The sequence below is a fragment of the Aquarana catesbeiana genome, linkage group LG03, assembly GCF_042186555.1.
Source record: "Aquarana catesbeiana isolate 2022-GZ linkage group LG03, ASM4218655v1, whole genome shotgun sequence".
NCBI classification, from domain to species: Eukaryota; Metazoa; Chordata; class Amphibia; order Anura; family Ranidae; genus Aquarana; species Aquarana catesbeiana.
In genome coordinates, this window is record NC_133326.1 from 470,411,688 (window position 1) to 470,435,439 (window position 23,752).

At 45.9% G+C, this 23,752-nt stretch overlaps 1 protein-coding gene across 5 annotated transcripts in view; it reads left to right on the plus strand.

Moving 5' to 3' along the window:
* The window catches only part of LOC141132481 (protocadherin-10-like), a 127,444-nt gene that overhangs the window by 91,634 nt on the left and 12,058 nt on the right, over positions 1-23,752 (plus strand). Inside the window, exon 4 of one of the 5 annotated variants that reach the window (XR_012242911.1) lies at positions 6,938-6,997. The exons of the other annotated variants lie outside the window; for them this stretch is intronic. The gene's annotated coding sequence lies outside the window, so the exon portion shown is untranslated. The remainder of the gene's footprint in view (positions 1-6,937; positions 6,998-23,752) is intronic. 5 annotated transcript variants of the gene reach the window in all.

Consider the following 23,752-nt stretch of genomic DNA (forward strand, 5'->3'; position numbering starts at 1 on the left):
GAAGTTTGTATAACCAACGCTTAGGTGTGGGAGGTGATATCTGCAGGTTAAAAACAGGGTTTCACCTCTGTCCTCCACCTCTATTTTTTGTTTTGCATCTTGCAGTGTTTCAACAACATCAGATAGACCTTTTTTTTCAGTCACTCTGGAATTGATGAATCAGTGAGTTACTATTCCCATTCCTTCAACTGACAGATTCCAAGTTTTTATCTATTTAAAGCTGTTTACAGTTCCGAAATTCAAAGGAGACCTTTGTTCATCTTCAAAATTTTTGGATGGAATCTATTTAGTCAGTTTTTGCCTATTTTCATCATGGAGACTTCTTAGCATCCATCAACCTAAAGAATGCATATACCCATCTTTCCAGGTTACCAGCAATTTCTTCACTTTGTTGCGGGTGGCAATCACTATCAATTTATGGCCCTTCCTCTTCAGCCTTGCGTCAGCCTCAAGAATGTGTACAAAGGCCCTTATATCATTTTTGGGTCTTCTGCGTCTCAGAGCTTTTCCAGTCATTGGATATCCGGAAGATCTGCTGCTGTGTGAACAGACCTTTCAGACCTTTTACTCCAATGTGTCATTCATGATTCTGTCTTTTAATGGATATTGAAATTCAAAAAAATTTCCGTCATATCACTTGGAGTCTTTGGGCCTTCTTCCACATACCTTTCAAGGAAGGTCTTCCTACCCTACCCCGTGGAGAAACTGACAAAATGCAGGGTCAGATTCAGCAATTTCATTCCTGATCTTGGTCTTCCTGAGCTGCATAAAAGTTCTATGATTGACGACATCCACCTTCCCTACATGTATATTTGCTCAACTCCACTTCAGAACTTTACAATGGAACATCCTCACAGTGTAAGACAAGTGCAGTCTTTCTGTGGACAAGAGGATGCAATTACATCCTTGAACCAAGATGTCTTTATCATTCTGGCTTAGACCCCTGACATTGTCATTGGGATTTTGGTTTCTTTACATTGGAAGATGGTCACAAAAAATGCCAGCCTTCTGGATTAGTGCGGAGTTCTGAAACATCTTTCTGTCCAGGGTTGTTGGTCTCTGGAGGAAACAAAGCTTCCAAACAACATTCTGTAGTCGTAAATGATTCATCTGTCATTTCTTCAAAGGACCATTCTTCTGACCGGTCATCTGGACAAGATTAAATCAGACATTTCCACAGCAGGGTGTCAGCAGGAGTATTGTGGGGGCAATATCCTCGCCTGGGTGGAGTTTCATTTTCCAGTGATTTTGAGAGTGCACGTACAATATCTGGATCTGGTGGAATCCATTAGGAGGTGTTTTGGGACATATGTCTGCATTGGAGGATGCTATGGATTTACTAGTGTTTGGTTCAGCAAGAAGCTGAACATGTTTGTTTTCAGGACATGGGACCTGATGCATAACCTGACATGAAAAAAATTATTTTTACTGGTGTGAAGCTTTGGTGGTTTCCTTGTGTGCCTTTTTGGTGGACCCTCATGGGCATCATCAATGGTCAGGTGTCTGTTTATTTTCAACATCTGCTTGCCAGTAATTAATTGATTCATATCTTCATTCAAAGGGTTGTACATGCTTCTCCCCCTGTTTGGCACACGCCATAACCATGGGATTTAAATCTAGTACTGTTGCTACTACAAAGACCCCCATTTGAACCTATTTGAGAAATTTCCCTGACAATGTAATCCTTTGAGGTAGCCCTTTTTATGGCTATCACTTCAGCTAGAAAGGGTCTCTGAGTTATCAGAATTGTTCCATAAGGATCTCCATTTGATTTTAAACCAAGAAAAGTTTATTTTGAGACCAAGGACCTCCTTTTTGCCAAAGGTGGTCACTGCTTTTTACCTTAATGAGGATATTGTGTATTTGATGAGTCCAGCACCAGTTTACCTCAAGGAGATCTTTGTTCATTATCTGGACGTGGTGAGGGTCATCAGGGTTTACCTGTCTGCCAATGTATTGTTTTTTTTCCCAAAAGGTCCTGATAAGGGTTCTCTGACTTGCAGGTACACTGTTTTTAAGTGGATTTGACAGGTTGCTTCCTTGTTAAAGCTCACTCTACTAGAGCAGTTCTTGAGACTTTCGTTGCTAGGCCTCGGTTCTGTAAGGTTGTGACCTGGCTTTCTGTTCACATGTTATAAGTTTTGTATCTGCCTTAGTTTTGACAGAAAATTTTCTTCAAGAGGATATTTAATACCCTTGTTTTCCTTTTGTTTTGGACAGTTTGCTACAGGGAGGGTTTATAGCCTTTGGGGGGTTGGTCTTCAGTTTTCTATATACCTTGTGCCAATATTTCATGTTGGTGGCAGTATAACTCTTGGTTGCTTATTATCAATAAAGCTCTGTCTCTCAATGGACTCTGAGAAATAGATTTTATGGCAGTACAAAAATCCTATTTTTTTTATTACTGTGTTTTTCCCTATTTTCCTCTACATTTACTGTCACGACAGAAAGTAATGGGAAATCTTACAGTAATGGGGCAAAACATACCTTTTTATTAGCTTGAGAATTAGAATATCTCTCAATATTTTATTGCTGTCTGCTGCTCCCTCCATTTCTTATACAAGTGTCACAGTAACAGGAAGTGAAGGGAAATTTCCCTAGCAGGGTCACAGGCAGAAATATAAACTTGGTAGAAATGTTATCTCTTCTGCACTCCATACAAAACTGAAGAAAAAAACATGAATGTATCTGGCAATTTGGCACATTGGTATAATGATCCCTTTATTTCATTTGACAGGTTCACTTTAAAAAAAAAATGCTCTTAAAATCTATCATTTGTGGTGAGTGGACTACAAATTGTGTTCCATCCCTCATTCACACATTTGCAAGTTAAGGCAATCAGGTTTGCATTCCTATCCATTTGTATTTCATTATTCCCCTTCTCCTATTATAATCAGTAGGTAAAGATGAGTGAGCAGCTATTCATTATACCCTTTCAGCAATAACAAAGGGGATCAAAAATTACTGCAGGATCTGTGCTAGACTTGAAAAAGCATGCTACCCACATTTTATAGCATGGCCAAAATTTGTGAAGCAGAACAAAGGAGTGTTCATGAACTGTTTATGTTTAATTAAATAACATATCCCTCTTTAGCTCCTGTATGCATTTACTTAAAGTCCATTTGAACCTTCATTCTTTATTACTGTAATGCAGCAAGGCTGCATATACATTAATTAATATGAGGCTGTTATACTTTTTTTAACACCACTACATGTTGCAGCAAGTGATAAAATACCCTCTCACTCCCTGAGCAGCGCTGTTAGTTGGAGCATGGTTCAGAGGTGCGTTGGCTTGCTTGGAGAGTCAGGCCATCGCAATATGTGAGAGAGCCAAGGTCCAACTCTTTTAGGTGCTGCCTACACAGGTTAATTTAACCCTTGCTGCAGCACTAAGAGGTGTTAAAGTAAAGAGACCCACATTTTTAATTGTATATGCATCCTGACTTTTTTACAGCATTAATAATGAGGGTTCATTTGGGCTTGGAATAGACTTAGAGGGCTTGTTAGGGAAGGATGAGGGGACACTGCTGCAGGCAATTCAACAATTTCAGGTAGTTTGCCACTAAGCCACCCCCCTCACATTTCCTTTTTCCCATCACTATAGGAATAAACAGGGGGCAGCAAATGATAAAATTTTGACTGTCAGAATAGGCAAAGATACAGTCATGATAGGAAGGTTTAGAAGACTGCTGCAAGCATGTGCACTTTATTTTTTTTTCTTGTTTATAAGAAATTAAGAAAACTTTGCAAATCATTTCCTGTAAGAACCCGAAATTTGTCTTTAAAACGAACCTGCATTTTGCCCATGCAGGCCAAAGAAATGTAAATTTTGCATATACTCACAATTTTTTCATGCCATTATTTCATTTACCGAATATAAATGGAAATACCTAGGGATTTGGGTCTTGGGATTGGGATGTAGGTTATATGGGATAGCGCATGTGATTGGCCCAGTATTGGACCAGTCAATTGGACCCCCACCCATTTGTGGATGGCAGAGAGTGCAATCCATATAGGGAAGTCTACAGCGATGGCAGAGTACTATGCTTTAGATTGATTGAGCCTCCTGTCTCCTGATTTCTGAGTGCTTCTTTTAGTGACAGCTGGGAGCAGCTTCATTTGGAGCATAGCAGGATGTGGCTGAAGGCTATGGTGGGTGAACACGATGATCTTTTCAAGCAAGGTATTGTGTTCTATTTAGTTTTTTTCATGGAACCTATATGGACAATGACAGCCAAAGGATTTGCGCCCAAATTGCACTTGTCATTTAAAGAGAAATGCCACGTGCCACTTTAGTCTTGGTAGGTATTTATTAACAAGCATTCCAGTTAAAGTCATAGTCTAGTTACAGTGCTTTGAAAAAGTATTCCTGCCCCTTGAAATTTTCCACATTTTGTCATGTTACAACCAAAAAACATAAATGTATTTTATTGGGATTTTATGTGATAGGCCAACACAAATTGGCACATAATTGTGAAATGAAAGGAAAATGATAAATGGTTTTCAATTTTTTTTTTTACAAATAAATATGTAAAAAGTGTGGAGTGCATTTGTATTCAGCCCCCTAAATCAATAATTTGTAGAACCACCTTTCACTGCAGTTACAGCTGCAAGTCTTTTTAGGGATGTCTCTACCAGCTTGGCACATCTAGAGAGTGACATTTTTGCCCATTCTTTTTTGCAAAATAGCTCAAGCTCTATCAGATTGGATGGAGAGCATCTGTGAACAGCAGTTTTCAAGTCCTGTCACAGATTCTCAATTGGATTTAAGTCTGAACTCTGACTGGGCCATTCTAACACATACATTTGCTTTGATATAAACCATTCCATTATAGCTCTGGCTGTATGTTTAGGGTCGTTGTCCTGCTGGAAGGTGAACACCCCCCTCCAGTCTCTAGTCTTTTGCAGACTCTAACAGCCCTGAATTTGGCTCCATCCATCTTCCCATCAACTCTGACCAGCTTCCCTGTTCCTGCTGAAGAAAAGCATCCCCACAACATGATGCTGCCACCACCATGTTTCACGGTGGGGATGGTGTGTTCCGGGTGATGTGCAGTGTTAGTTTTTCACCACACATAGCATTTTGCTTTTAGGCCAAAAAGTTCAATTTTGGTCTCATCTGACCAGAGCACCTTCTTCGACATGTTTGCTGTGTCCTCCAAACGGCTTCTCGCTAACTACAAATGGGACTTCCTATGGCTTTCTTGCAACAATGGCTTCCTTCTTGCCACTCTTCCATAAAGGCCAGATTTGTGGAGTGGCCGACTAATATCCTGTAGACAGATTCTCCCACCTGAGCTGTGAATCTCTGCAGCTCCTCCAGAGTTACCATGGACCTTTTGGCTGCTTCTCTGAATAATGCTCTCCTTGCCCGGCCTGTCAGTTTAGGTGGACGGCCATGTCATGGTAGGTTTGCAGTTGTGCCATACTCTTTCCATGATTGATTGAACAGTTGCCCTGCTTTAAACTTCTCCACATCTTTATTCCTGACCTGTCTGTTGCGTTCCTTGGCCTTCATGATGCTGTTTCTTCACTAAGATTCTCTATCAAACCCAGTGAAAGCTGGTGGTAATTTTTTTGGGGGGAGGGGGCAGCAAACAGTGCACCCGCCACCCCAAACCCAACCCCCCCGGTCAGTGCACTTACCTCAACCATGGGCGGCTTCCTCGGCTCTCCTCTGCGGGCATCACGAGCGTGCATATCCTTCCCCTGCTTGGCGGCTTCCATCTCCTTCTTGGCAATCGATCAGACTGCTTCTCCTTTTGGCCAATCGTGAAACGCATCTCACATCCGCGCTTCCTGATTGGCGGAAGGTGAGTCAGTGTTAGAATAGCGAATATTCATTCGCTATTCTAACACAAGCACAATGCTCTGCATCTAGAGCCCACCCTATTTTAAAGCCTATTAGAGCCTCTGGCTCTAATCAGATGCTTAAAAAAAAACCCAGACACTTTAATTCATGTGCCCAGCGTCCTGAAAGGGGCTGGACACATGAATAGGGGGGTGTCAGTGGCGATGGAAAGAGGAGGTGGTATCCGTGCCCCCCTAATGGACAGGCCGCCCCTGATCAAACCTTCACAGAACAGCTGTATTTATACTATTTAAATTACACACAGGTGGACTCTATTTACTAATTAGGTGACTTCTGAAGGCAAATGGTTCCACTAGATTTTAGTTAGGGGTATCAGAGTAAAGGGGGCTGAATACAAATGCGCGCCACACTTTTCACATATTTATTTGTAGAAAATTTTGAAAACCATTTGCCTCGGTTCACACCAGCGCAATTCCGCAGGCAGTTCACACTGCCCTCTGCCAACCACTGCGGGTGTCAATACAATGTTAATGACACCCCAGAACGGTTCTCAGATCGCAGTGCGAACTGTGGATTTGGACAGGAATCCAATCGTATGGGTGAGAACACTTATGTGATCCGATTCCAGTGCGGGGAAAAAAAAAAGTCCCTACACCTTTTTTGTGTGTGAATCTAATGCGAGTTCAGCCATACAATTGTATGGCTGAACTCGCATTGCACAGTCATCGCATGCGATCGGCACCGCAGTGCGGGTGCAAATCACATGCAATGCCTGTGTTCGCTATAGTGTCAGCCCAGGCTTAATCATTTTCCTTCCACTTCACAATTATGTGCCACTTTGTGTTGGTCTATCACATAAAATCCCAATAAAAAACATTTACATGTTTGGTTGTAACATGCCAAAATGTGGAACATTTCAAGGGGTATGACTACTTTTTCAAGGCACTGTATATGTGAAGCACAGGATACTAGCCCTATGTCATTAGCTAATTATACAGTATATGTTGGGTACTCCAACACTGAGATCCACATATCATAATTCATGTCTCTTTCTGACCACCTGGGGGTTTTGGTGTTTCCATTTATCTTGGTGTATTCCAACATATCCTGTTTTATTTTACCTAGGATAACCAAAATAAAACAATTCAACAAGGATTGTGGGACCCCTAATAATGGCCACAGCAGGTATGAAGACCCAGGAGGCCTGATGAAGATATCTTATTATTATAGTTTCAAAGAGATCTTTTGAGTGAATTGACCCTTCAAAAAAAAATATATATTTTATCTGTCACTCAAAACAAGCTTCATTTTATTCTATTGAGCATGCATCAAAACCTTTGAATACGACTTAAAAAAAAAAAAAAAAAAAAAACGTGCTGTCAAACTGTTTTCCTTTAGCTACTGGAAAGCAAATGAGCTTTTCAGCCCTTGCCAACTAAATGAAAATATCAAAAATCAATGACAGCTGCTGAATGCAAAGAACACTGGTTCAGCCTATTGTTTTGTATACTGTAACAAAAACTTTGCAGGAAGCAAAATGATATTTATCTAGTTGGCTGAATAGGATTTTCAAAAATTGCTTTTATCAGAGCTCTTGTTTTTTTTTTTTTTTTTTTTTTACTTATGGCTATGTGTACAATATATGGGGTAATTTAAGAGTATTAAAACACCAAAAACAAAAGCTAGTGGAAAGCACCTACAAAACATTCACCAGACGGAAAAGGAATTTCCACACAGGTTCCTGTGGTAGAATATAGCATGAGTTTATCAGAGATAGTAGATGTTATCTAGCTCTTGTAAAACTATAAATCCAAGGAAACTTTGACATGAAATGCTTGGCAATATATGCTAGGGATTTTAGTTTCTACATGGCTGGAGATGCAAAAGTGGACTAAACCTGAACTAGACTATCCATGTACTGGCAAATTTCTCATCTACAATAAGATGTGATACAATCACAACACCAATCCTAAAGGAGTTCACCTTTTCAACAACCTGTTCAGCACATCCCCCCATCACATCTACGTTGTTCCAGCAGAAGGGTGCACACTGTGTGTGAACTGTGGGCACCACTGAGCTTGGGATGCCTTTGGAGTTTACGGGAGTGCCACTCCTTCTGGAGGATCTAGGTTGTCTATCACTACTGCTCCCTCTTCCACACCTCCTTCTGCCTGCATGACATGATTGGTACATGGGTGAGTCCTTTTCACAGAACTAGAAAGGGGCATATAGCCAAAAGTTCAAGTGAAAAGGGGGTATTATATGGATGGGATAATGGTGGCGGGGATATCAAGGATGTATGGGTAAAGCCAGTGCTGAGTGGGAATCTGGGGTGTATAGGGGTTAGAAATTTGGGGGGTATCTTGAGTGGCCATAGTGCTAGAGATATCATCAGGGGTGTAGAGGGGTCACAGTGTGGGGGTATAGGGGCTGGCTAAAGAGGTCACAGTACTGGGGGTATCAGGGATGTAGAGGGTTTACAGTACAAGGGGTATCCAATCTAGAGTGAGTATGGTAACAGTACTGGGGGGATATCCAGGGTGCAGAGAGCTCAGAGTGCTGGAAGGCAATCGGGTGTAGGGGGGTTACAGTGATAGGGGTATCTAGGGTGTAGAGGGGTAAGAGTGCAGGGGGGATATTCGGGGGGGGGGTCACAGTGCTGTAGAGGGGGGATATTCGGGGGGGGGGTCACAGTGCTGTAGAGGGGTCAGAGTGCTGGGGGATGTCTGTGTTGTAGAGGGCTAACAGTGATGGGGTAGCTGGGGTGTAGAGGGGTCAGAGTGCTAGGGGGATATCTGGGGTGTGGGTGGGTCACAGTGCTGGATAGTATAAATGTCACAGTGCTGGTGCATATCTGGGGGGTAGGAGGGTCACAGTGCTGAGGTGTAGAGAGGTCAGTATACTAGGGGGATTTCTGAGTTGTAGAGGGGTTACAGTGATGGGGGTATCTGGGTGCAGGGGGGTCACATTGCTGGGGCGTAGAGGGGTAACAGTGTTGGGGGGAATCAAATGGGCAGCGCCTCCGAACCGCCGGCAAAGCGCCGCTGCACTATACTGTCTACTACACTACACTGATCACTATACTGTCCACTACACTGACCACTATACTAAACTGACCACTGTACTGTCCACTATACTATACTGTCCACTACACTACACTGACCACTATACTGTACACTACACTGACCACTATACTATACTGACCACTACACTGTCCACTATACTACACTAAACTAACCACCATACTACACTACACTGACCATGATACTACACTACACTGACCAAGATACTACACTACACTGACCAAGATACTACACTACACTGACCAAGATACTACACTACATTGTCCACCATACTACACTACACTGTCCACTATACTACACTGTCCACTATACTACACTGGCCACCATACTACACTACACTGGCCACCATACTACACTACACTGGCCACCATACTACACTACACTGGCCACCATACTACACTGTCCACTATACAACACTACACTGTCCACCATACTACACTACACTGATCACCATACTACATTATACTGTCCTGCCTACAGTATTCATCTCTCTCCCCCCCCCCGGGGCCTGTAACACGACTCACACGAGGGAGTCTCACTCACCTTCTTGTCCTGTCCTGCATCGGTCTGGAGGATAGGAGAAGGAGAAGACAGCGGCCGCGATGGCTCACATTTTTGCTTGTCTCCCCCGCACTCTGACCGCCATGTTCAGTGTCCAGCACACTGTGATTGGGCGTATGGGGGTCAGGTGCGGAGGCAGGACTTCAGGCGCAACTGCGATCACAGACAGGCCAGCCCTTTACCTCACATGACCCCCATACGCCCAATCACATGGCGCCGGACACTGAACATGGCGGCCAGGGCGCAGGGGACACAGGAACTTAAAATTAGGAGGAGGCAGCCAGTAGTGACACATACTGGCGTGAAATGTTGCGCCTGGGGCCATGGCATCCCCTGCACCCCCCACACTACGCAACTTCTTGCCGGCTTTGCTGCCACCCCTTGTTAAATGGGCCCCATGGTAGGGCCGGCCCTGTGTAGAGGGATCAGAGTGCTGGGGAGATATCTGGGGTGTAGAGGGGTCAGAGTGCTAGGGAGGTATCTGGGGTTTAGAAACCAGGGAGTATATAGGTGGTAACAATGCTAGGGGGAAATCTGGTGTGGGGTGGGTGGTAGTGCTGGATGTATATAAGCTATAGACTGGTTACAATGTTGGGGGTATCTGAGGCCCTGTCAGGCTGGATGGTGCCTCATGATTTTTATTGGCGGCCGTGTCTATACTTGTTACAACTGTCCTGAGCATCATTCTAGCAGATATATTATATGCACAGGGCAGCTTTGTTACTTTATGTATGTAGTATTTTCCCACTGTTTCTTTGCTGTACAGAATGATTGTTCATATAGTTAATGTCTGCAGTCTTCTTTTAGAACCTTGGGATCAGTGTTTACAGGTTTGCTGTTTGTACCAGTGTTTTGTTGTTGTTTTTCAGCAATTCTTATAAAACTAATTCCCTTGTTTGTCTTGCTTGAATGTAACTTTCTTACAATTAGGCGCTTTGCACACAACACATCAAGGCTTATTTTTTTTATGTTTGTTTATCTGTGCATGACTGTACATCTTCATAATATATCGTACAGTCAAGCAAGACAAAGAAGAGAATGACGTAGTTTCATTTTATTGGGATTTAGCTGAATATACCAGGGCCAGGCACAGTCTGAATGTCGCAATTCTTGAAGTGGGGGGTATGTAAAGCCTGCCCCTTGTTTACTTTTTTTTTTAATCTTAATATACATATACTTAACCGGTTCCCGACCGGCGCACGCTGATGTACGTCGGCAGAATGGCACGGCTGGGCAAATGGGTGTTCCCCGCCGTGCCAGTGCGCCAGGAGCTCCGTGAGTCGGGTCGCGGGTCCCGCGGACTCGATCGTCGCGGGGATACCCGCGATCGCCTCACGGAGAGGACGAACGGGGAGATGCCGTTGTAAACAGCATCTCCCCGTTCTGCCTAGTGACAAGTGTCACTCGATCTCTGCTCCCTGTCATTGGAGCAGAGATCAGTGACGTCACACACAGAGCCCATCCCCCTACAGTTAGTAATCACTCCCCTAGGACATACTTAACCCCTCCCCGCCCCCTAGTGGTTAACCCCTTCACTGCCAGTGTCATTTACACAGTAATCAGTGCATTTTTAATCGCACTGATCGCTGTATAAATGACAATGGTCCCAAAAATGTGTTAAAAATGTCCAACATGTCCACCATAACGTCGCAGTCACAATAAAAATCGCTGATTGCCGCCATTACTAATAAAAAAAAAAAATAATTAATAAAAATGCCATAAAACTATCCCCTATTTAGTAAACGCTATAACGTTTGCGCAAACCAATTAATAAACGCTTACTGCGATTTTTTTACCAAAAATATGTAGAAAAATACGATCGGCCTAAACTGAGGAAATAAAAAAAAATTTATATATTTTTGGGGGATATTTATTATAGCAAAATGTAAAAAATAATGCGTTTTTTTCAAAATTGTCGCTCTTATTTTGTTTATAGCGCAAAAAATTAAAATCGCAGAGGCGATCAAATACCACCAAAAGAAAGCTCTATTTGTGGGAAGAAAAGGACGTAAATTTTGTTTGGGAGCCATGTCGCACGACCGCGCAATTGTCAGTTAAAGCGATGCAGTGCCGAATCGCAAAAAACACTCTGGTCAGGAAGGGGGTAAAATCTTCTGGGGCTGAAGCAGTTAAAGAATGGCAATAGGTTAATGTTATGCCTATTGTGGAACCACACCTATTTAAACTGAATGCCTTGCCCCTTTTTAAAGTAAATTCTCCACCTACAATGACTTGATGGATGCACAAAAGAAAAAGGCATCCATAGAATATTCTTTGAAATGTTGGCAACTATAGGCATTATTGCTCTGTCCTGACCTATGTCACAGGACTGCAGCCCTGGGGACAGCTGCAATACTGTATGGTGCCCAATATTCAGAGTAGCTCCAGGGTGCTGGGCCCTGGAACTCTCTCTGCTTCAGGAGTGATGTAGCGCCCAACATGCAGAGTGGCATTGAGTGCTGGGCACTGGAACCCTCTCCGTGTACCAGCACTCTGCACAGGAAGAAAAACGGCGACTATCTCTGCCCCAGTACAAGCAAAGTCCCAGCCAGGAGAGAGGGGAGCGGAAGCCTGTGATCCTGTACAGTAAGTGATTACAATGTGGGAGAGGGCTGTTATTGAGGAAAGGGTTAACATTCACTTCCATTACCATTGATGCAGGAGTGGGGGATGGGGGGTTAACTTTCACTGTCACTGACCTCCCACCTGCAATGGTAGCCATGGTAGTGATATTTCAACCCATCACCCCCCTTCTGCATTTTGGTCATGACAGTGAAAGTTAACCCCTCTCCCCCTGCCACACCCACTTTTTGCTGCTAAGCATACTGCAGGTCGCCTTCTCCCTGGTAGGGGCCCCACTGCATTATTTTTTGCCCAGGGGCGCTTGATTCTATTAAGACGTCTCTGGCTCTATGTGCCTGCTGGGAGATAAGAAAACATCTCCCTCTGACCAGCCCTGCCTCAAAAGAAGTACACTTCTCTTTCACTGTGACAACGGGAGATGGAAAAGATCTCCCATTGGGCAGCTCTGCTTGTAAGAGAATTGTGGAAGTGTGTGTGTGTGTGTGTATATATATATATATATATACAGTATATACTGTGTGTGTGTGTGTGTGTGTGTGTGTATGCATGGGTGTGTACTGTATATATATATATATATATATATATATATATATATATATATATATATATATATATATATTTATGGTCGTGGCCCTAAGACCGAGACAAATGTGGATCACATAAACACGCAACAAGACTCACAACATAAATAGACCTGAGATGTGGCTTTTGGTCGTCTGGTAGGTATGGCAAGAAAAGGGGCCATACCCAAGATAAGTAATGGATGATTGTGGAGGAGAATTTGCTGAGAAGTGCTGTAAAAAGGGGAATGGGAGGGAGGGTATCGTGCACTGAAACTGACAAAGAGGAAGGGGAAGTGGTCAGCTTAAATACCCTCCGGGCTCCTCCCATAAATTCAGGCCAGCACACTGGCCTTCTAACTTATGGTCGTGGCCCTAAGACCGAGACAAATGTGGATCACATAAACACGCGACAAGACTCACAACATAAATAGACCTGAGGTGTGGCTTTTGGTCGTCTGGTAGGTATGGCAAGAAAAGGGGCCAAAAATAACCAGGTAGGGAAGTATCTTTATTGCCTCTAACCTCATTGAGTGAGCTTGGAGAAAGGGCCATCTTGAGGGAATATATATCTGGTAAAGCAGGCAGACTTTCACCTGCCTAGCTTCTTGGTCACATGGTCTGGAACTCCTTGCTGAGATGTGGCTGAGGCTGCGCCGATCCAAAGGAATATCCAGAATACCGCCCGGGGTCTAGGCCTAAGTTGACCAGTAGGACCCAAACATGTTTAATAAACTGATTTCCACTCAGGGGGTTGACCTGAAAAGGCAGTAACGGGCTGGAGACTGGCTGGGTAGGTGAAAGAGCAGACGGTCAAAAGATCGTTGCTGGGCACCAGGCGTTGCTGGTTCGAAAGAAGTTTATATCCACTCCGGGTCCGGTTTGTTGCATTTTCCGTAAGATAAAGGACATAGTGGCTTGGATACTGGCCAGGTACAGCCTGATAGGGGTATGAGGGAGAGCCAGCTGTGTGTGGCAATAAGATATAAAGGCTAGGACATGAGTGACGTCATCTACTGTGGTTCCGGGACAAGTGGCAAGGAACCTACGGTAGGTGTACCAGGCCGTGGGATAAGCCTTTAGTGTGTTGCTAGACAGTGAGTGGTTGATGAGCCGGTTTGCATTGGCAAGGTGTGGCTTCAATCCATTGTTAGTTGAGACCAAGGTGGGATAGGAGTGGATGATGGGTCGGCTCCGGGTTCCTGCTGGAAGAATGAGACAAAATTGGAGCGGGACAGTGCATCGGCTGCGGTATTGCACTTGCCAGGGATATGCTTACAGTAACTGTTAAATTTGGTGATGTAGTGACAATTGCAGCAGACTGCGCAGGAAGGACATGACGGGGAGCGACTTGGATCTACCCTTATTGATGTCAGCTGTAACCTGGTTGTCTGATCTGTCCACGTGTGGCCCCAGACTTGGGCTGCTGCCGCGATGGGGTACAGCTCGAACAATGACAAAGATCGAGGGAAGCCAGGAATCAGGCAGATTTCCGGGGGCCAAGGTCTGGAAAACCAGTGATGGCCAAAAATTGCAGCAAAGCCAGTGGAGGTTGCAGCATCTGTGACTATCTGGGGCGACTGAGCTGATACTGAGGGAAAAACATTGATATGTCATTCCAGTTGAAGAGGAACTCGTCCCACAAAGCCAAGTCTGCTATTGCTGCTGGGTCTAGTCTGAGGACTTGGTCGGGTCCTGCACTCGGGCAAGAAAGACTAAGAGCCTTGAGATGAACGACCGCCCCTGAGGAATTGTTCTCATAGCGAAATTGAGCATCCCTATCAAGGACTGCAGCTGTCTTTTAGTACATTCCTGTGACCGGGTAAACTCTTGAATGACCAACCTAACACAAGCTAATTTGTCAGAAGGCAGGCTAGGCTGCATGGCATGCGTATCCAGGACGATGCCTGAGAAACTTATGGAATGTGTTGGGCCTTCCACTATGCGTCCATTGAGATTGTTGAAGACCTCTTAGCTTGTCTAGATCTATCGGGGGGGGGGGGGGTATGTCTAGGTGTTCGATAAGCAGAAAATCGTCCGGATTATGGATAACCCTGTGACATTGGGCCTGGTGTGACAGGTTCAAGTGAGGGATTGGGCGAAACCGTCAGCTTTGTGAGCAAAGTGGCGACAAAAGAGTTCCGTATCTGTGAGGCTCCAGTTAGAGCTTATCTGGAACTGGGCAAGTCTCGCTGCTGCTTTGGCTGAAAAATGGCCGATGGTCGTAGATGGCAAAACCTCCATATTTGTAAGCAAGATCTGTCACTGCATGAAGGTATAAGTCCCGCTCCTCCCTCCTGCTGAGGGTGGCTGAACAAAGTACATCTCTGAACATCCCGAAGGCCAGGGAGAACTCAGTGGCTGACAGCTTACGACTGAGGCTGGGGTCTCTCGACTTGACAATCACTGAGACATCCCCCCAGGCGTATGATTTGTTGTTCGCCAAGTCATGGACTGAGATGAGCAGGGATGCCAAATGACATCTTTTCCCTCCAATATATCCTCCCTGATGCTGGTCGGGACAAGATGAATGGGGAGGACGATAGGTGCAGAGCCTGGTGTACCTGCAGAAGGAGAAGCTGTCATCGGGACCATGACCAGGTCCGGGAGGGCCATGGATGGGCGAACTTTCAAAGGTGTGACTCTGGTCTGGAAGTCCGAACTGTTGCGGCTAAGGGGGAGACCAAAGAGTGCAGCTGGGCCCCGTGGATGGATTGTAGGGATGCCTGTTGGGCCCAGCTGCAGCTGGAGGCGGGAAGAGGAGCCTGAAAAGCTTTGCCTTCCTGGCCGTTAGCAGGAAAGGGAATATCCCTGCGACTCAGCTATGAGTTTGGGGATGTTCCGTCCCCTGAGGGACTGCAGGCAGCCGTGCTCTGAGCCGTTTGGGGGGGTAACAGAGGGGCGGGTGTGAAGTCCTCGCTGCCAGAAGACAAAAAGGGGGCTGGTTGCTCATATTTAAGAGGAGTCATAGCCATAGGATAGAGAGCGGAGTGGTAAAGAGAAAACTCAGAGAGGAGGAAAAAGGAAGAAGTACAGAAAAAGGAATGATAGGCATAGACAGGAGCTGACAGAGTTCTGTTGTGCAGAACTTATGTTGAGTGGAAATTTAGAAAACTCAGAAGAGTGCGTGGCGACCGAGGTGGGCCAGGAGGTGACTGGCCAGATAACCGATAGCTCGGGTGCCTGTCTGTGGCAAGCACAAACCTGAAGACCAGAAGCCCAGGGCGTACTGGGGCGAGAAGTAGAAGTCTGGTACGGCCTACGTAGGAATGTTGCGGTCTGTAGGGGGTGACCTGTGCTCGGCCTGCTAACACTTGCCCTGCCAGCAAGTCTACTGTTAAGCGACCTTGTCTGCGAGGTGAAGGGTCGCCCTTCGAAAACAGAGTGTCATGTGTAGACATATGTGACAGAACTAACGCCTGGAGATCACGTCCAATGATGTATGTGAAGTAACAGTATAGTGAAAGGGTGCTGCAGAATGATGTGATAGAAAAGCCCATGAGCTAGACCCTGACTGACGCTCTAGTAGCGAGGTCCTGGTTATGATCGAAACTCGGTTGACCGGGAACACCTGCAGTAGGGGTGACATGAGTGCAACAAGATTTCTTTACTTTTTTTTTTTTTCCTTTTTTTTTTTCTTTTTTTTATGTGTCCCCCTTGTATGCGACTGGCCCTGGTGAAGATGCAAACATAGCGTTTTTTTTTTTTTGTTTTTTTTTTTTTTACCTGGGAAATAACGTCCAACCTGGTACAGGATGGAACCTGAACTCGACTGACCTGAGGGGGAAAAGATAGATGAAAACAATGAGTGGCTCGTATGAATGCCACTGGAGACGAGTGACCGATTAAGTGCCACTAAAAAATGAAGTGGGCTGTATGAGCACCACTGAGTGTGCTTGCAGGGATTGCAAGGAGTATATGTTGAGATGCATGTTTGCAGCGATTGCAAATGGGTATATGCTGAGATGCGTGTTTTGCAGTGATTGCAAAAAAAAGGGTAAATGCTGAACTGCGTGTTTTGTAGCGATTGCAAGGAGTTTATACTTAGATGCGTGTTTTGCAGTGATTGCAAAAATGGGTAAATGCTGAGATGCATGTTTTGCAGCGATTGCAAGTGGGTAAACACTAAGATGCGTGTATTTGCAGCAATTGCAAGGAGTTTATACTGAGATGCATGTTTTGCAGTGATTGTATACGGGTAAATGGTACGATGCGTGTATTTGTAGCAATTGCAAGGAGTTTGTACTGAGATGCATAATTTTACAGAGATTGCAAAATGGGTATATGCCGAGATGCGTGTTTTGCAGCGATTGCAAGGAGTTATGATGAGATGCGTGTCTTGCAGCGATTGCAAGGTGTTATGATGAGATGCGTGTCTTGCAGCGATTGCAAGGAGTTATGATGAAATGCGTGTCTTGCAGCGATTGCAAGGAGTTATGATGAGATGCGTGTCTTGCAGCGATTGCAAGGAGCTATGATGAGATGCGTATCTTGCAGCGATTGCAAGGAGCTATGATGGGATGCGTATCTTGCAGCAATTGCAAGGAGCTATGATGGGATGCGTGTCTTGCAGCGATTGCAAGGAGCTATGATGGGATGCGTGTCTTGCAGCGATTGCAAGGAGCTATGATGAGATGCGTGTTCTTGCAGTGATTGCAAAATAGGTATATGCTGAGATGCGTGTATTTGCAGCAACTGCAAGGAGTTATCATGAGATGCGTATCTTGCAGCGATTGCAAGGAGTTTATACTGAGATGCACGTTGCAGCAATTGCAAAAATGGGTAAATGTTGAGATGCGTGATCTTGCAATGATTGCAAGGAGATTATACTGAGATGCATGTTTTTTGCAGCGATAGCAAATGGGTAAATGTTGAGATGCGTGATCTTGCAATGATTGCAAGGAGATTATACTGAGATGCATGTTTTTGCAGCGATAGCAAATGGGTAAATGTTGAGATGCGTGTTCTTGCAGCGATTGCAAGGAGTTTATACTGAGATGCATGTTGCAGCGATTGCAAATGGGTAAATGTTGAGATGCGTGTTCTTGCAGCGATTGCAAGGAGTTATGATGAGATGCGTAGCTTGCAGCGATTGCAAGAAAGGTCACCTACTGGTAGGCGAAAAAGAAAAGGATAGCAGAAATTGTATATGTAGGAAGGAACTGCGAAGTGGCATACGTAACGAATCGTAGATTTGTTATAGGGACTGTTACGTATTGGTGTGTGGGATACTCGTGACGCGAACCGTTGTGCCACTTGTGCGACTAGGTTCGGAGTGGACTGTGATGCATGTAACTGCTGAGGTGATGTGAATCGGACAAAAAATAAATAATGAATCGTAGGGTATGGTAAGAACCATTACAAATTGGTGTGCAGGATAAGACCGATGCAAACCGTTGTGCCGCCGAGGCGACTAGGCTTGAATCCGACTGATTCGTATGACATGAAAGCAATACGAAACAGTCAGTAGAAAATTACATAAACAATGAACCATTTGTGGGGTACAACAGGGACTAATAAGAATCAGTGAGCGGGATGCATCCGATGCGAACCGTTGTGCTGCCGATGCGACTAGATTCGAATCGGATTGTAGCAGGTATGCAATATGAATCGGTTGTAAAGAGATGGCACTGATACAAATCGGTTGTAAGATGTATGAAGTGAATCCAATACAAATCGGTTGCAGCGTGTATACCACACCTTACTTCTAAAACCGAACACATTCCAACCACCCAGCCCCCCAGGCTAATCAAAGTGCAGACAAGGCCCCATGTGGGTCTAATTACCACCTCAATCAGACACAAAACCCATGCAAATAATACATGCTGATCTCCAAATGGATGAGATGGCAACCCCATAGACAGTGAATCCTATGAGAAAATGAAGCCTGTATCGAGTGATTTCAGAGAACAACCGACAATGGCTCAGAGCCTTGGATCTACGAACGAATCGTATGTTTGTGGATAGGATGACAAGCAAGGCAGAGCGAGCCTGCAAATCCAAGTTTGCAGGTATAGGAAACATATCCAATGGTAACATTGCATATGAACAAAAAGGTTTGAACCCTACCTGCAACAGCAAGCGAGAACCGCCTACGAAGACGCCGCAACCCACTTGTAATCGAACGCACAGACTTATGAACACAAGGTAAGCTGGGAAGAGTCAGCACAGTGACATGTAGTATCATGCACTGAAACTGACAAAGAGGAAGGGGAAGTGGTCAGCTTAAATACCCTCCGGGCTCCTCCCATAAATTCAGGCCAGCACACTGGCCTTCTAACATATATATATATACACAGCCACGCATGTGTGTCTGAGCTTTGGGGTACACACCCTAGTGCAATAGGCTGCAAGCCCCTATTGTACAGAAGTATGGGCAAAAAGCTGAAGGAAGAGTGTGCAGGAGACTGACATTGCACCCATGATCCACTGATTGCAGATGCAATACTTTGCAGGATTCTTTAGAAAAAAATGTTAAATGCACAATTTTTGTAATCGCAAGAATATTTGCATTTATTTATTTATTTTGTGACAGGTGAACTTAGCCTTGAGAAAAGACTTGTGCAAATAATATTACAAATAGAGGAAAAATCCCGCTTACAGCTCTGACAGTTTTGGGTAAAGTAGATCACCTAGTAGTGGTGAAGTAAGGGTCAGAGGGAGGAACAGAGAGGGAGCAGCAGGGGAACAAAAAATCGACACAACTAAAAAAAATCTCATCCTAGTGATAAATGAATCGGCCTGGGTTTGATTTCCTGAAGGTTTGATGAAACTGCTTCTAATGGCGCGTACACACGATCGGACTTTCCGGCAAACTTTTCCGGCGTACCGGAGTCCGTCGGACAATTCGATTGTGTGTGGGCTCCAGCGGGCTTTTTTTTCTCAAAAGTTTGCCGGACTTAGATTTGAAACATGTTTCAAATCTATCCGACGAACTCGAGTCCGGTCGAAAAGTCCGCTCGTCTGTATGCTAGTTTGACGGACAAAAAGCCACGCTAGGGCAGCTATTGGCTACTGGCTATGAACTTCCTTGTTTTAGTCCAGTTGTACGTCATCACGTACGAATTAGTCGGACTTTGGTTGATTGTGTGTAGGCAAGGCCGTTCATTCAAAAAGTCCGTCGGGCAAAGTCTGCCATAAAGTCCGCTTGTGTGTACGCAGCATAAGTTTTGCGAACCCGAACTTTGTAGGGGGCGAATTTTGCTGTTCAGTTTTGTGGGCAAATAGGCCAAATTTTGCCAAAAATGGGCATGGGAAAACGGACAATGTCATGGGGGCATTTAACAAAGCAAAAACATGTTTGAAAAATACAGAGAATGTGTGTGGTGTTATGGAATAGTATGATTTTTCAAGGACATCATCAGGCAGACCATATTCTGGCATCACATGTTTTCTTCAAGCCAAACCCAACACAACATTTAAGCTGAACGTCTGCTGGACACTAGGTTCACACTGATGTGGGTTTGAAATCATGCGAGTTCAGCTGCACTCGCATAATTTCAAACCAGCATTTCAGTCCGACTTCGGGGGCGATTTGACAGACATCTGTTCATGCACAGATGTCTATTGAAATTGCCCCAGAAGTCGCCAAAAGTAGTGCGGAAACTACTTTTGATAATCGGTGCGGCGCTGCAAAGTCTGTGTCGTACCGACTCGGACTGCGCCATTGTCGGCAATAGGATCCGATTTGGCATGCGATTTGACATGTAAAATCGCACACCAAATCGGGCCAATGTAAACATGGGCTCAATATCCAACAAGCTTTATTGCAAGTAGTGCAAACTCACAAAGCCCGACTGTAGGAACAGACCCCCTCCTACTCCTTCAATGTGCTTCTCCCCAACAAGGGCTTATGGTGGCCATACACTACACAATATCATTGTACAATCTCCTTTAGACTTACCAAAATAATGTAATGTGAGGACACACCTAAACAATGCATTGCATTTGTATAAAATAAACAGATCCTTACACTATGTAGTTCTTGGCAGATCTAAAGCGGATTGTACAATCAGATTGTGTAGTGTATGTACCTTAAATCATGACCTATGAAATACTTGCATTACAGCTTGATGGATATTGCAGCCTGTTTGCATCTAAAGTAAGCCCAGTGGCTGCTGTCTGAGTGAAATTAGTCCCACCTTTGCCATCAGTACCTAAAATACCCATCATTGCTGTCAGTAAAGTAAGCCTCATTGTTGGAGTCAGATTCCCCTCCTCTCCCTGCAGTCTTCCCTTCCCAAGCTGACTACAATTATGGAGGCTAGGAGACTGTAGCACTATGCAGGGCCGTCTTAATAGCACCATGGGCCCCTGGGTAAAGTAATGCTCTGGGGCCCCTACAATGGAGACAGTGCAGGTAAACAGACATCAAGTAGGTAGGAGGCAGAGAAGTGGAGCTTCCCCTTTTGGGTGGAGCTCCACTTTAACTGCATGAACAATCATTCTGTACAGCAAAGAAACAGTGGGAAAATACTACATACATAAAGTAACAAAGCTGTCCTGTGCATATAATATATCTGCTAGAATGATGCTCAGGGCAGTTGTAACAAGTATAGACACGGCTGCCAATAAAAATCATGAGGCACCATCCAGCCTGACAGGGCCTCAGATACCCCCAACATTGTAACCCCTCTACATCTTATATACATCCAGCACTCCTAACTCCACCCACCCAACCAACCAACCAACCCAACCAACCAATGCCCCCCCCCCCCCCCCCCACACACACACACATATACATCAGGTTTCCCCCCTACCATTGTTATCCTGTTACCACCTCCACACCTCCTGGATTCCCAACCCCAAATATCTCCCCAGCACTATGGCCTCTCTACATCCTAGATATCCCCCAGCACTCTGACCCCTCTACACTCCAGATATCCCCCAGCACTCTGATCCCTCTACATCCCAGATACCTCCCTAGAACTCTGATCCCTCTACATCCCAGATATCCCCCCAGCACTCTGATCCCTCTACACCCCACATATCCCCCAGCACTCTGACCCCTCTACACCCCAGATAGCCCCCCAGCACTCTGATCCCTCTACATTCCAGATATCCCCCCAGCACTCTGATCCCTCTACACCCCACATATCCCCCCAGTACTCTAACCCCTCTACACCTCAGATATCCCCCCAGCACTCTGACCCCTCTACACCCTAGATATCCCCCCAGCACTCTAACCCCTCTACATCCCAGATATCCCCCCAGCACTCTGACCCCTCTACATCCCAGATATCCCCCAGCACTCTAATCCCTCTACATTGCAGATATTCCCCAGCACTCTGACCCCTCTACACCCCAAATATCCCCCCCAGCACTCTGACCCCTCTACACTCCAGATATCCCCCAGCACTCTGATCCCTCTACATCCCAGATATTCCCCAGCACTCTGACCCCTCTACACCCCAAATATCCCCCCAGCACTCTGACCCCTCTACATCCCAGATATCCCCCCAGCACTCTGACCCCTCTACACCCCAGATATCCCCCAGCACTCAGACCACTCTAAACCCCAGATATCCCCCAGCACTCAGACCCCTCTACACCCCAGATATCCCCCCAGAACTCTGTCTCCTCTACATCCCAGATATGCCCCCAGCAGTGTGACCCCTCTACACCCCAGATATCCCCCCATCACTCTGACCCCTCTACACCCCAGATATCCCCCAGCACTCAGACCACTCTACACCCCAGATATCCGCCCAGAACTCTGTCTCCTCTACATCCCAGATATGCCCCCAGCAGTCTGACCTCTTTACACCCCAGATGTTCCCCCAACACTCTGACCCCTCTACACCCTATATATCCCCCCAGCACTCTGACCCCTCTATATCCCAGATATCCCCTCAGCACTCTGACCCCTCTACATCCCAGATACCCCCCCAGCACCCAGACCCCTCTACATCCCAGATACCCCCCCAGCGCTCAGACCCCTCTACATCCCAGATATCCCCCCAGCACTCTGACCCCTCTACACCCCAGTTATCCCCCCAGCACTCAAACCCCTCTACACCCCAAATATCCCCCCAGCACTCTGACCCCTCTACATCCCAGATATCCCCCCAACACTCTGACCCCTCTACACCCCAGATATCCCCCCAGAACTCTGTCTCTTCTACATCCCAGATATGCCCCCAGCTGTCTGACCCCTCTACACCCCAGATATCCCCCCCAGAACTCTGACCCCTCTACATCCCAGATATACCCCCAGCAGTCTGACCCCTCTACACCCCAGATATCCCCCCATCACTCTGACCCCTCTACACCCAACATATCCCCCCAGCACTCTGACCCCTCTACACCCCAGATATCCCCCCCCAGCACTCAGACCACTCTACACTCCAGATATCCCCCAGCACTCTGACCCCTCTACACCCCATATATCCCCACAGCACTCAGACCCCTCTACACCCCAGATATGCCCCTAGCAGTCTGACCCCTCTACACCCCAGATATCCCCCCAGCACTCTGACCCCTCTACATCCCAGATATCCCCCCAGCACTCTGACCCCTCTACATCCCAGATATCCCTCCAGCACTCCGACCTCTCTACACGCCAGATGTTCCCCCAACACTCTGACCCCTCTACACCCCATATATTCCCCCAGCACTCTGACCCCTCTACATCCCAGATATCCCCCCAGCACTCTGACCCCTCTACATCCCAGATATCCCCCCAGCACTCTGACCCCTCTACATCCCAGATATCCCCTCAGCACTCTGACCCCTCTACATCCTAGATACCCCCTAGCACTCAGACCCCTCTACATCCCAGATATCCACCCGGCACGCTGACCCCTCTACATCCCAGATATCCCCCCAGCACTCTGACCCCTCTACACCCTAGATGTCCCCCCAGCACTCTGACCCCTCTACACCCCAGTTATTCACCCAGCACTCTGACCCCTCCACACCCCAGATATCCCCCTAGCACTATGGCCCCTCTACACGCTAGATATCCCCCCAGGACTCTGACCCCTCTACACCCCAGATATCCCCCCAGCACTGTGACCCCTCTACACCCCAGATATTCCCCCCAGCACTCTGACTCCTCTAGACCCCAGATATTCCCCCAGCACTCAGACCCCTCTACATCCCAGATATCCCCCCCAGCACTCTAAACCCTCTCTGCACCCTAGATATTTCCC